This window comes from Medicago sativa, chromosome 3 (genome assembly GCF_051527215.1).
Source record: "Medicago sativa cultivar Bolivia chromosome 3, Bolivia_mono, whole genome shotgun sequence".
NCBI lineage: Eukaryota > Viridiplantae > Streptophyta > Magnoliopsida > Fabales > Fabaceae > Medicago > Medicago sativa.
In genome coordinates, this window is record NC_140751.1 from 69,343,780 (window position 1) to 69,356,354 (window position 12,575).

Here is a 12,575-nt window from a genome sequence, read left to right on the forward strand (position 1 = left end):
TCAAAGAAAGAGAAACATGCTCTATTCATTGAATCTCAAAGTAAGAGACATCATCCTATAAGGTACACATTTATTTGCACTATAATAAATATGATGATTGAATGCATCAAATTATGTCATATTTAATATGTGCTTATATCAAATGTTTAACCCTAAATGCAATAATTCTTTTTCACTTTTTGTTCATGCTCCTTTCATGATGGTAATTGATTATTAAAATCATTTCATGATGTCTTATGCTTTAACAAGATACATTAAGGGTGCATTTAAAAAAATTAGTGTTCTTAGAATTAAACAAGGGGTTGGTTCTGTTATGTATAAATTCATGCATAATATTCTCTCATTATTTGCCCCAAATTCCTTCTTAATTATCATGTTAAATGTTAAATGTGTTACATCATTTTGTGAATACTTATCTTTTCACACTTGAAATAAATGATTCTGATGCATTTCTATCTGAGTTATTAACATGAGTTGCAAACTAAATCATCATTATTGTTAAATAATTGATAGGAAGATTTATGTTTGATCATAAATGTTGAATCATGATTGTTCATTGATTTGAAACATAAAAAATGTCTTAATTTGTCAAACTTTAGAATAATCTGAAACGTGAAGATATTCACTTGATTTTGATGTAGTTTATGAAAATATCATTCCTCAAACATGATTTTAAATGAATCTTATGTTTGAATTAGCATTAGAAGATTTTTTATATACTTGATCTTCATGTTGATGTTGTGTGTGATCTTGTTATAATCTTCAAAAATTGCTCTAAGGTTTGCATTTTTTTGTTCTTAAACTTATATTGGCCTTGCTTTGAGCATAAAAATTTGTTTTAAGCATTGTTGAATAATTATCTTACTTTAATTGCAAAAATTGAAGACAAAGATAGAGTTGTAAACATCAATGGCATATCAATATGTGCTTGTGCATAAATTTGTTGCATAAGACTATCTTGCAATTTGACCTTAAGTGTTTAACATACTTTTGAAGCATGTAAACTTGAAAGATCAACACTCAAAAGGTATCACTCACACACACACACCTACATATGTGTGTTTTCTACAAAATTGTGAACATGTGTGTTTTCCACAAATTGTGTCAAAAATTGTTGCTTGTAATTGTTTTCTTTTAAAGAAACTATCTTGCATCAAATGATACTTTGAAGCATTTCATCTTTTGAAAAAATTCAACAATATTTTCCAACATGAGAATATTGTAAAGAGAGAAAGATCTTTTCTAAACTCTGATTTCACCGCTTCCACAAATACTTCACTTTCTCTCAATTTCAAAAAATTGCTGAATAAGATCAATTGATCTTTTCTCTTTTAAAAACTCAATTTAGATTAGATAATCATTTTCTAAATTATGAGCATGACTTTGTCAAAATGAAAAACTTATCTGCTATGACAATAAGTAAAAGAAAATAATTATTTTCTTAGAAAATCAAAAGATTTGAAATGTAATAGGATATTCATCTCTAAAACTTAGGGGGAGTTTTCTATACTTGAAAATATCAATCTTTTCGAAAACATTGAAACCAAGGACAAAAACATTTTCTCAAATTTTGAAGAAAATATCTCATTTTTTGAATATGTTGAAATGGTTGCATATGTTCTCATTTTTCATGTTTTGTTTATACAACTGATTGAAATAATGATTGATCATGATTCCTGCAATTTGTTTTAATTAAACCATGAGTTTGATATATGAATGCACTTGTGAATTACATGCAATGTCCTGTGATTCTTACCTTCCAAAATTATGTCACTTTTCCTTCATATCACCCCTACTACTTTTTGATAGATGACAAAAGGGGGAGAGATATATATGATGGGAGAAAAACCTAGGATGGGGAGACATATGTATTATGGGAGAGAGAAATCTAAAATGGATTTAATTAATGATGAATGTTATGAATTAACCTTTTCCATATGTTGAGGGGGAGTTTAATCAGTTTGATAAGAATTAAACTCTTGCATGTGTTTAGGGGGAGTTTAATTGCATATCCATGAACATTCTTACATTTATTATTATATCCATCATAAAACTTAATATTTATTCAAAAGGTTTGTCATCATCAAAAAGGGGGAGATTGTTGAAGCAAAAATCTTTTTGATGAATGTTTTAATGATAACAAACCTCGTGGAATAAATAATAAGTTTTATGAATGGTGTTCTACTGATGATTGCACTTGAGTTTTTGTGATAAGAACAGGAATCACATAAGTGGATAAACTAGAAGCCACCCACATCAATAAGTGCATTATATCTACTCAACAATGAAACAATGAGTATATCATCAGTTGAAACAACAATATCATATCTGCATGAAGATTCATAGCTCAAGAATCATGATGGAAGAACTTGAATCATGCTGGAAGAACTTACATCACAAGCTACACAAGAATGTGCTTGAATTTATGTGACAAAACTCACATTGAGTTTTGTGCTAAATGATTTGAAGATCCTCCATGGGTAAACAAGATAAAAGGAAATATGCATACAAGTTAGGAAGATTCTCAGAACCTCCTCAAAGTATCACACTTCCAAAGCTTCTAAGGATAAGAAGTTCAAAGTTCAAAATATTCATATGAATAGAGTTCAGAATGTTCATATGAATGGAGTTCATAATGATCATGAACATAAACCAGAATATTTCCAGAAATCATAAAGGATTATTTCATGGATAAACAAGAATATTTAAAGTCATCGGTTACAAGCGATATTGAACTAGATGCAAAGAAATATTCTGTTGGACTTCAAAGAAAGAATCATATTGTTTGTCAAAACAAATGATCTCTCCTTTATATGCTTCAAGAAGTTTTTGAAGGGAATAAAGAAACAACCTTCATAAGGTTCAAAGTGTTGAAGAACATTAGTATGTTTATGAACATCAGAAAGTTCAGCACAAAGTACAACCGTCAAAAAGGAAGGAACCCAGAAGAAACACTCTGAAGTTCATATGTATGAACCCAGAAGGAGTTCAGAAGGTTGTTTAGAAGGTTGCTCAAAAGGTTCATTAGAGCAAACTCATAAATCAATATCCACACCAAGAACATGCAAGAACAGATGTGACATGAACATATCTTATGCATACAATGATTTTAACTTTGGATCAAGAAATCATTAAAGGCATCTATGGTGATTAAAGGATTAATGGACTTGGATAGTTCTTGGTATTTGTGTGTTCATGAGTGATTAACTAAGACACAAACAAATTATAAATCAAACCAAGAATCAAGTTATCAAAGAACATGAAAACTTATGAACTCAGTCAGAGTTCAGAAGGTTAGTCAGAGTTCAGAAAGTTAAAAGAGTTCAGAAGGTTGGACAGAGTTCAGAAGGTTGTTCATGATGAACATCAAGAACCAAGCCCAGATATTCATGAACAAAATGAAGAACATGCAAGGTCTACGTGACTTAAATAAAAGCCCAGTAAAGTACAATGACTAGTATCAATCAAGGAATAAAGGCATTTAATTGATTAAAGTCAAAGAGGGCATCTTCAATGTTCATTCAAGACTATGAACATTTGAAGTACAAAACATTAGGAATATTCCATCAAGAATATCATCCTAGATGTTTTCCAAGCTGCACTTCATAAATGTTTCACTATTAGGATTTGATTACATCAAATGAAAGTCTTACAAATCATCCTAAGTGAAACAAAAAGGAACATTCTGAAGTCCCCTGAGTTCAGAAAGTTCGATCCTGCTCCATGCTTTTTCTGACATGAACAGTACAGTTGTTGGAAAGAAAAAGGCAAAGCCAAAAGCAAGATCAAGTCTGAGTCAACAAGATTTCGACACATAAGGGAGTTGGTACTGTACAAAGCAAACCAAATCCCCTAAAGCATGGAATGAAAGTGACAGCTCCACTTTTTGATATCCTGTACATGTTCCAAGACAGATTTCAAAGAAGATCTGACCCTTGAACATTCTGAAGTCGTACAAAGGAAATCTTCATAGTACAACCCAGAAATTCATGTGATATTCATCTGCAATAGCCCAGATACATATCTGACCGTCCATCCACATGAACCCAGATGAAGATCATGATGAACACAACAACATTCTGAAGTATTCTCAAGAACACAGTAACATTCTGAAGTATATCAGTTTTGCCTAGAATTCAAGTGTAAGTTGGTGGGTCCCAGGACACATGGCACAAGACCAGTGGACACTCTCCAACGGCTACAAAGGTTCAAGAAACTCTATAAATAGAGATCAAGACCTCAGCATAACATGCACCATTGCAAAGCAACAAGAAAAACAACATGAACATTGTTGTGAAGCTTTAGCAAAAAATTGATCATCACAAAGATTCCAAGAAGTCTTTTTAAGTGTAAATCAATTCTCTTTCTCTTATCTTTTCAAAGATAAGTTATTCTTCTTCTTCTGTTTGTTTCACAAACATTCAAACTCCAAACATCTTGTAAAGTCTCATCTAGCTTTAGGGGTACTAAAGTGTTAGTTTGAGTTGAAGGTGTAAAAGTCTAAGTGGGTAACTTAGCAAGAAGAAAAGAAAGTCTCATCTAGCTTTAGGGGTACTAAAGTGTTAGTTTGAGCAAAAGGTGCAAAAGTCTAAGTGGGTAACTTAGCAAGAAGAAAAGAAAGTCTCATCTAGCTTTAGGAGTACTAAAGTGTTAGTTTGAGCAAAAGGTGCAAAAGTCTAAGTGGGTAACTTAGTAAGAAAGTGCAAGCCTGCTGAGGCTAAGAGAATACAGTTGATGTAATTGTTCAGGTGAACAAGATTGTAAAGTGCAGGATTTGAGAGGTTATCTCAAACATCATAGTGGAAACTCTCACAAGATTGTGAGGAGTGGACTAACCCACATTGGGGGAACCACTATAAATTTCTGTGTGTTCTTTCTCTTCCCTATACTCTTTATTTACAGTATACACATCACACACAAACACATTTATTTATTTATTTAAACTGTTTTTGTACTAATACTTCAGAACGTTATGAAGTCAGTCTCCAAACTTAACCATTCCAAGTTCACAACTTGAGAATCAATTTTAAGTTACAGGTTTAATTTTAAAAGGGTCACAATTCAAACCCCCTTCCTTGTGACTATTATATCCACTTCAAGCGCTTGTGCTAGAACACCTCTGTGATGCTTCTGAGATTCTGGTTTTCTTAGATGATGTACATGTTCCCTGCAATTGTTCAATCAAAGGTTGGAACTTGTCTATGAGACTCTGTGCAGATGTTGGCACTGAAGCTGCAACATCTTGGTGTAATTCTGAGAATTTATTTTTCTTAGAATTCTAAGTGTACATGTTTCTTGCTACTGTCTTATATTATGGAACATGTCTGATGACTTCTTAAAGTCTAAGTTTTCTGTGTGTGACCTTTGATAGGACTGCCAGCGTGTATCTGCTGATAGGAATGCTGGTTTGTGGATATTTCTTGAATGTTTTATGCCCAAATCCTGAAGGTTTCATTTCTATACATTAGGAGCTTTTATCTGTTCTAAGTATCTGTATGCATGTATTCAGGGGGAGTAATGGAATATCCCTGTAAGTAGTCACTCATAAATTCATATATTCAGGGGGAGTGATACTTCTATGTGAGCTTGTGCTAGTCCAAGCTGGGTGAAGGATGTTGAGTCAGAAGTTTAAACATCTGCGCCTATCACTTGTAAGTTTGGAAATTTGTGTTTCCTGACTTCTATATGTTGTTGGTGATAGTTCTCTGGAGGCATCCAAGTCTGTCACATGTAAGTGCAGGAATTCATTTTTCTGTGCTTCTATGGTTGGTTGGTGACAGCACTCTGTAGGTATGGGAAATTTATTTTTTCCCTTGCCTCTATGTGTGGCAGGTTACCCTGTCTGACGTTCTGAAGGATGATGGCACATCCTATGTCTGTAGCATTGGAACTTGATTTTCCTCTATTCTTGAGAGATCTTGCTTCTCTCCACTTCTGTGTTGGAAGTTATCTTCCTTGACTGTAGCATAGTAATTTATTTTTCCTCTGCTCTTCAGAGAACTTGTCTATCTTTCTGTACAAGAGCTTATGTTCCCTAGTTGTAACTCAGGAATTTATTTTTCCTTTGCTCTTGAGACTATGCTACTGATCTAATCCGCTGCTGCATGTCTCTGATCCAGTGTAATACCTCTGCCAGCTGAAGCTGTGATTGAAGACTCGTGAGGTATTCTATGCATGCACACTCTTGCTATCTCTAGAGTGATACTACCTGCTACTCCTTCTTCTTGAATATGTGTTCATGATGACTTGAGGAAGTGTATCTATGGTATCTCTTTGGATTTTGTGTGCTAGTTGTTTTCTTCATTGGTGTGTGCTCATGCTCTTGGAGGAATGGCATTTTGTATCCTTCTGTTTCATAAGTATTGACCTTAATTTGTTTTAGCCAAAAATTTGCCAAAGGGGGAGGTTGTTGGGTATTTGTGTTGGTTGCATTATTGCTAAAACAAATATCCTTGTTCTGTAAGTTGAAACCAATGTTCCAGCATGTGGTTAGGCGACTCTGTAAGATGTTGGATACAATGTTCCAACATCCTGGCACGGTTCAGTGTGCCTGGGTTCATGCCTAAATGTGCGCGCGTATTTTATTGATTAAGGAAACAATATTTCCTTTACTTAGTGGCTAAACAACGTGTATATCATCTAAGAATCAGCTGTGGAATATTTCTAAAGTAGATATTTTATTTTAGGAAATATTTGTTATTATTTGGAACGCTCCTATAAATGTTCCGACATTTTAAAACTTTCCAGATTTGTTTCTGATTCTTGTTTTGCAGGTTAGCTTAACCGATCTGCAAGTTTACTGAAGCCCAATGAATTATTTAGCCCAAGCTGCTTCAGTATAAAAGGAAGAGTTCAAGACCTAATTGTTCATTCAAGCCGTCATACTAAAAAGTTTAGATTTTTAGGGTTTGAGTCTTCATGTATTCTGTTCTTGTGTCGTTTGTGATGCAAGTCTAGAATCTTTACCGTGTTTCTTTCTTGTGTCGATTTAGATACTTGTTTAGGACTGTTTGTGTGAGTTTGATACTCTTGTGCACTAAACCGAAGTTGTGAAACAAGGTTTGGTTGATTGTGTTGGAAGGTAACTTCTATTCTGTTTTGTTTGAGGTCTGATAGGTCACTGGGGCAGTGACCGACCATTAGGATAGTGAGATTGGATCTCAGATCTAGGAGTTCCTAGGTTGAAGTCTATACGGGTAGGTCCAAAGTCATATAGTGTAAACGAGGAGTTTGTTGAGAGCTATTGAATAAGGACTACACTAGTGGATTTTCTTCCTGGCTTGGTAGCCCCCAGATGTAAGCGTGTTGTGCTGAACTGGGTCAACAAACTTCATGTGTTCTTTATCTTTCTGTCTTTTACTTTTCTTATTTTATTTCTGTTTATTGCGTGATGTTGGAACATTAATTGGAACATTGCAAACGTTAAAACATCTGACAGAACATATTAAAACAAATGCGCTAGAATTTCACACCGGAGCCGGACAACCTGATTAGAGGTATTTGCTTTATTAACAGTACTCCTTTGATTGCAATTATTGATACGGATGCGACATATTTTTTTTATTTCTCTTGGTTGCACATAACGTTTGAATCTTGTTATGTGTACTATGTCAAGAGGAATGGTCATTGATACCCCAGTCAATGGCTTGGTGATCACTTCCTTGGTGTGTGTTAAGTGTCATGTTAATTTTGGTAATGTGGATTTTGAATTGGATTTAGTTTACTTATCTTTGGAGCATATGGATGTGATTTTTGGAATGGATTAGATGTTATCTTTTGGGGTTAACATTAATTGTTTAACCAAAAGCGTGACATTTTAAGCGGTTGGATCGGGTAAGAGAGAAGTTTTTGACCGCGGAGCAGGTAAAGAAGTCTTTGGATGATGAAGCTTGTGTGTTCATGATGTTTGCTTCGTTGAAGTAACGCGTTGAGAAGGGAGTTGGAGATTTGCCGATAGTGCGAGAGTTTCCAGAAGACATTATCGACTTACCGCCGGAGTGAGATGTGGAGTTTTCGACGGTGCCTTATCGGATGTCCGTATCGGAATTGAGCAAGAAGTAACTATTTTACCAAAATCTTTTTTATTGTATTTTTATATCATTTGTGATTCATTTTCTTGATATTTTTTATTTTTTTTATATCATTTGTGATTCATTTTCTTGATATTTTTTATTTTTTTGCTTAATGATGGTATTATATGTAGAGTAGTGATATATGGACAACCATTTGAGACAACTTTGATGACAACTTTCATTTTCTCTCTTTCCATTGGTCCAAAACAATAGAGAGAGAGAGAAAAAAAAAGGAAGATAGAGAATATAAATATAAGGTTTAAATATGTCATTGGTCCTTGCAGTTTCACTATTTTTTGGCTTTGGTCCCTACAGTTTTTTTTTGTTTGGCTTTAGTTCCTGCACTTTGTACAAAATTTGTCACTGGTCCTTCTGTTAACTTCAAGTTAAAAAAATGTTAAAACTAACGGTGTGCCACGTGGACCAGTTATTTCACGCCATGTGGCACAGTAAAAGACAAAATTTTCAGAATTAAAATAAATAAAATAAAATAATTGATTTTTTAATAGTTTTTATATTACTATTATTATTTAATTAGAAATAAAAAATTAAAAAGAAAATGTATGAGAAAGAAAATTTTCCCCCTTTCTCAAAACTTTTGCGTTCATTTCTTTCTTTCTATATCTTTTCTTTTTAATTTTTTATTTCTAATTAAATAATAATAGTAACATAAAAACTATAAAAAAATCAATTATTTTATTTTATTTATTTTAATTCTGAAAATTTTGTCTTTTACTGTGCCACGTGGCGTGAAATAACTGGTCCACGTGACACACCGTTAGTTTTAACATTTTTTTTTAACTTGAAGTTAACAGAAGGACCAATGGCAATTTTTTTACAAACATGCAGGGACTAAAGTCAAACAAAAAAAACTGCAGGGACCAAAGTCAAAAAATGGTGAAACTGCAAGGACCAATGACATATTTAAGCCTAAATATAATGTGAGTATGAGAGATAAGTTGTAAAAAAATTGTAATAAAATGGCTGTACAAATATCATTTCTCTTATATGTATGTATATATCTTAGTGCTTTTATCAATCATTTTCAACGACTTTTAATTTTTATAGTGCCAGAAACCTACGAAGCATGAGGATTGTAAATTGCTGGGAAATTAAAGATGCAGGATTCAGAAAATGTGTGAGAAAGCTTCCGCATTTAGAAGAGTTGGACATTTCACTTATGGAACTAACACATGATTCTCTAGAAGTCCTTGCACGATCTTGCCCACTTTTAAAATTGCTCAAACTTCATATTGCTGAACCGGTGTATGACTAAGCCACTTTTATATGGAAGACTATGACCGCAGCGAAGTTGGATGGCTTGCGATTCTTGATCAATGTCTGCTTCTTGAATCTCTTGACATTCGGGGAGGCAATGTTTATTTTAAATGAAAATTTGAAGGAAAGGTGCCGTGAGAAGATAAAAAATTTGCAGCTGTCAGTTAGGCCTCATATTGAAGAACACTATTATGATGATCATGTTTATCTTGAGATGTATTTAAATGATGAAATAATGTTTCATGATTGGTTCTCAGTGTGCAGGTGTATGGGATGATGAAAAATGAGGTTATTATCTGGAGAGACTTTGAAGCTAATGATAATTTTCCTGTTGTTGTGAAGGCATGAGAAGAGTTTTTTATTTTCATAACTTTTGTAATTTACATTCCTGTGTTGTTGGCATGCTTGAGTAATGGGATGGATTGTTATGTTTTTTCTTCCATTGTTATTTCACATTTTCCCTTAGTCAGCTATGTTTGTTTTTTTTAGTAAAAAAGAATCTACAATATATGTTTGTGTTTTCATGCTAACGTTACAAAATTTAGTTGTTGTCTCAAAAAAAAAAAAAGTGTCACTTATACCTAAATTATAAGGATGTTTTTTTTTCCTTTCTGATACTCCTCCTAACAAATTATAAAGGGTTGATTCTAGGGTGTTCAATTAAGTCTTTCACGGGTGGACCACCGTAAACAATAATCGAAAGTCATTAAATTAATCAAGATTACACATGTTGTTATACACTCTTTACCCTGTATCACACCTCACTTATTTTCCTATCTCCTTCCAGCACCACTTTTCAATTTACCTATCTTCAACGGTTTCAAAAAACTAAATCATTGAAAATCTTTAGCCATAAAAACTAAATTAATCTCTTTTCTCTCCTTCAAGGGATGCAACTGCCTGGCTTGGATTCTGACCACTTTAGGCCGTGTTTCAAAAAATTAAATCATTGAAAATCCTTAGCCATAAAAATGGCTCTTTTTTAGCTACTCTAAATCACTAAAAATACCTAAGAGATATGACGCAAGTCTTCTAGCTTAACCAAGATCGTGTTCGAATCTAGATTTTAATATGCAACAACGTTAAAACTCGTAGAAAGAATTTGCCTCCCATTTGGATCCCACAAAATTCAATGAATTAGTCTCTACGATTACACGAATTAGTCTCTACGATTGATTGCACGGAGGATACATTTTTTACCGGTAAAAAAACATTAAATAAACAAGAAAAAAAAACACGTACATATTTGACTCATTATGTTGAGAATGAATGGCTCAATCGTCTCCCTAGCCCTAGGTATCTTTTTTCAAAATATGTTTATAAACATATCGTTATTGTGGTAATAGCCTTAATGATAATAATTTTCCAACGTTTATTGAAAATTACACCCTCCGGTCACTATTATAAGCAAAAAATAATATTTTAGATGCATTCAATTAATGATGTACATGATCTTTATTATAGACCACGTGCATTTAATGAATGAATCTAAAATATTGATTTTTGTTTATAATAGTAATCGGATGGTGTATATGTTTCTCTTTCAAAACGTTTAACCTGCACCTACTATTTATATTTATGCTGGAATACTCTACGAATCAAATTATACAATCATATGTTCTGTTTGCACGATGCTATTGCATTCTTTTTCAGCTAACCGTGCGGAAGGGGAGAGTTGAAATTTTCTTGAACTTCCTGGAGACATCACAACAAATATTCTTCAGTGGCTTGATACCATTGAAATTGTGACAAGTGCATCTTTGGTATGTCTGTTCATGCCGGAAGATGGGGTGGAGTAAAAGTGTCTCCTTTCCTTGTGTTAGGGCTTTGGTGCCATGCTACTTGAGCTCCATTCCATAGCAATGGCCTGACAAATATTACTCCTGGCACTCCTTTTGGGATGTAAGCATTGGTTTAAGGGTTTGGTAGTTTGGAAACCGATCCAAATTAAACTTCATTAAAGATCGGATATGATCAGATTTTTAAAATTAATCATCTAAAATCGAATCAAACCATATATAATTTTATCTTTGGATGACATGAGTTTTTGCCTTCAAACTGATTTAAACCGGACCACAAACACCCTTATTTATAATGTAATGTTATCGATATTATTGAAACATAGCCATCTCTATGTTATTCTATACACTAAATCTTAGATAGATTGTTAATTAACAAATGAGAATGCTAAAAATAAGCCATAAATCCATAATTAATTGCAAGGTCCATGAATTACAAAATAAAAAAACAGATAAAAGATATAATTATTGGGCTCCATTATCACAGTAGATGAATGGAAACATTAGAATAATCTAGCAAAAGTTACATTGCGTAAATTTTTTAGTACTGTAAAAACACATTATTAATCCCCATATAGCTTAAGTATACTTTCTTAAGTATGGTACTCATGCAATTTATTGTGTCACTCTAGTATAACTAAATCAAGGAGCGGCGCCTTCCCAGTAATACAAAAAACATTTATCGTCAACGCAGTAATACTTGGAAGTCAATTTTTGTGGACAATCTTCATGAACCTTACATGTAATATCCACTGTAATGAATAAAATATAATAAAATAATGTTACTAAAAAAACATAATAGAGTTCTTTAAAAAAAAAACATAAGAGTGTGTACAAATTACATACATTACTAAATTTTTTTTTACATACAGTACTAGAGAATGAAATTTTAAAGGGATTAGAAAAATTGCTTACCGAAAAAACTTTCTGCAACAAGAAATAAGGAAAGAAATAAAATCATAACATGCATAAATTTGAGAGTTTTAGTCATATTTTTCTCTCGTTACATGTAACAAATAGAATATGTTTTTGACCACTTTATAGTGTATAAAGCGCGTGTTGTACAAAAAACAATAAAATATTTTTATATATAAAGGAGTTCTAAAAAGCTCTTTCTAAAATTAGAATGATTATTATGAAATAAAAATATTGCTAATCATTAGAATCTGTTATTATTTTAATTAAATCATCAACCTTTGATGACAGAAAGAGGACATATAGAATTTTTTTAATGTATTATATAATATTTTTTATATATAAAATCACTAGCATTTGTGCCCACATGATGCATGGAAATTTAAATGTCAATGACTTATATATTTTTTTTTGAAGGATCAGTGACTTATATTTTTAAAGTGTAAAATTGTAATATTATAAATTATAACAAAAAAACATTATATATCTTATAAAAAATATTGAAATATTA

At 32.6% G+C, this 12,575-nt stretch overlaps 1 long non-coding RNA gene across 1 annotated transcript; it reads right to left on the bottom strand.

Moving 5' to 3' along the window:
• Positions 1–11,544: 11,544 nt before the first annotated feature.
• Positions 11,545–12,212, bottom strand: LOC146939612 (uncharacterized). The gene is made up of 2 exons (XR_015031729.1): positions 12,065–12,212; positions 11,545–11,901 (listed from the first exon to the last, which is right to left on the bottom strand). It is a non-coding gene; the product is annotated as an uncharacterized LOC146939612 (long non-coding RNA).
• Positions 12,213–12,575: the final 363 nt, after the last annotated feature.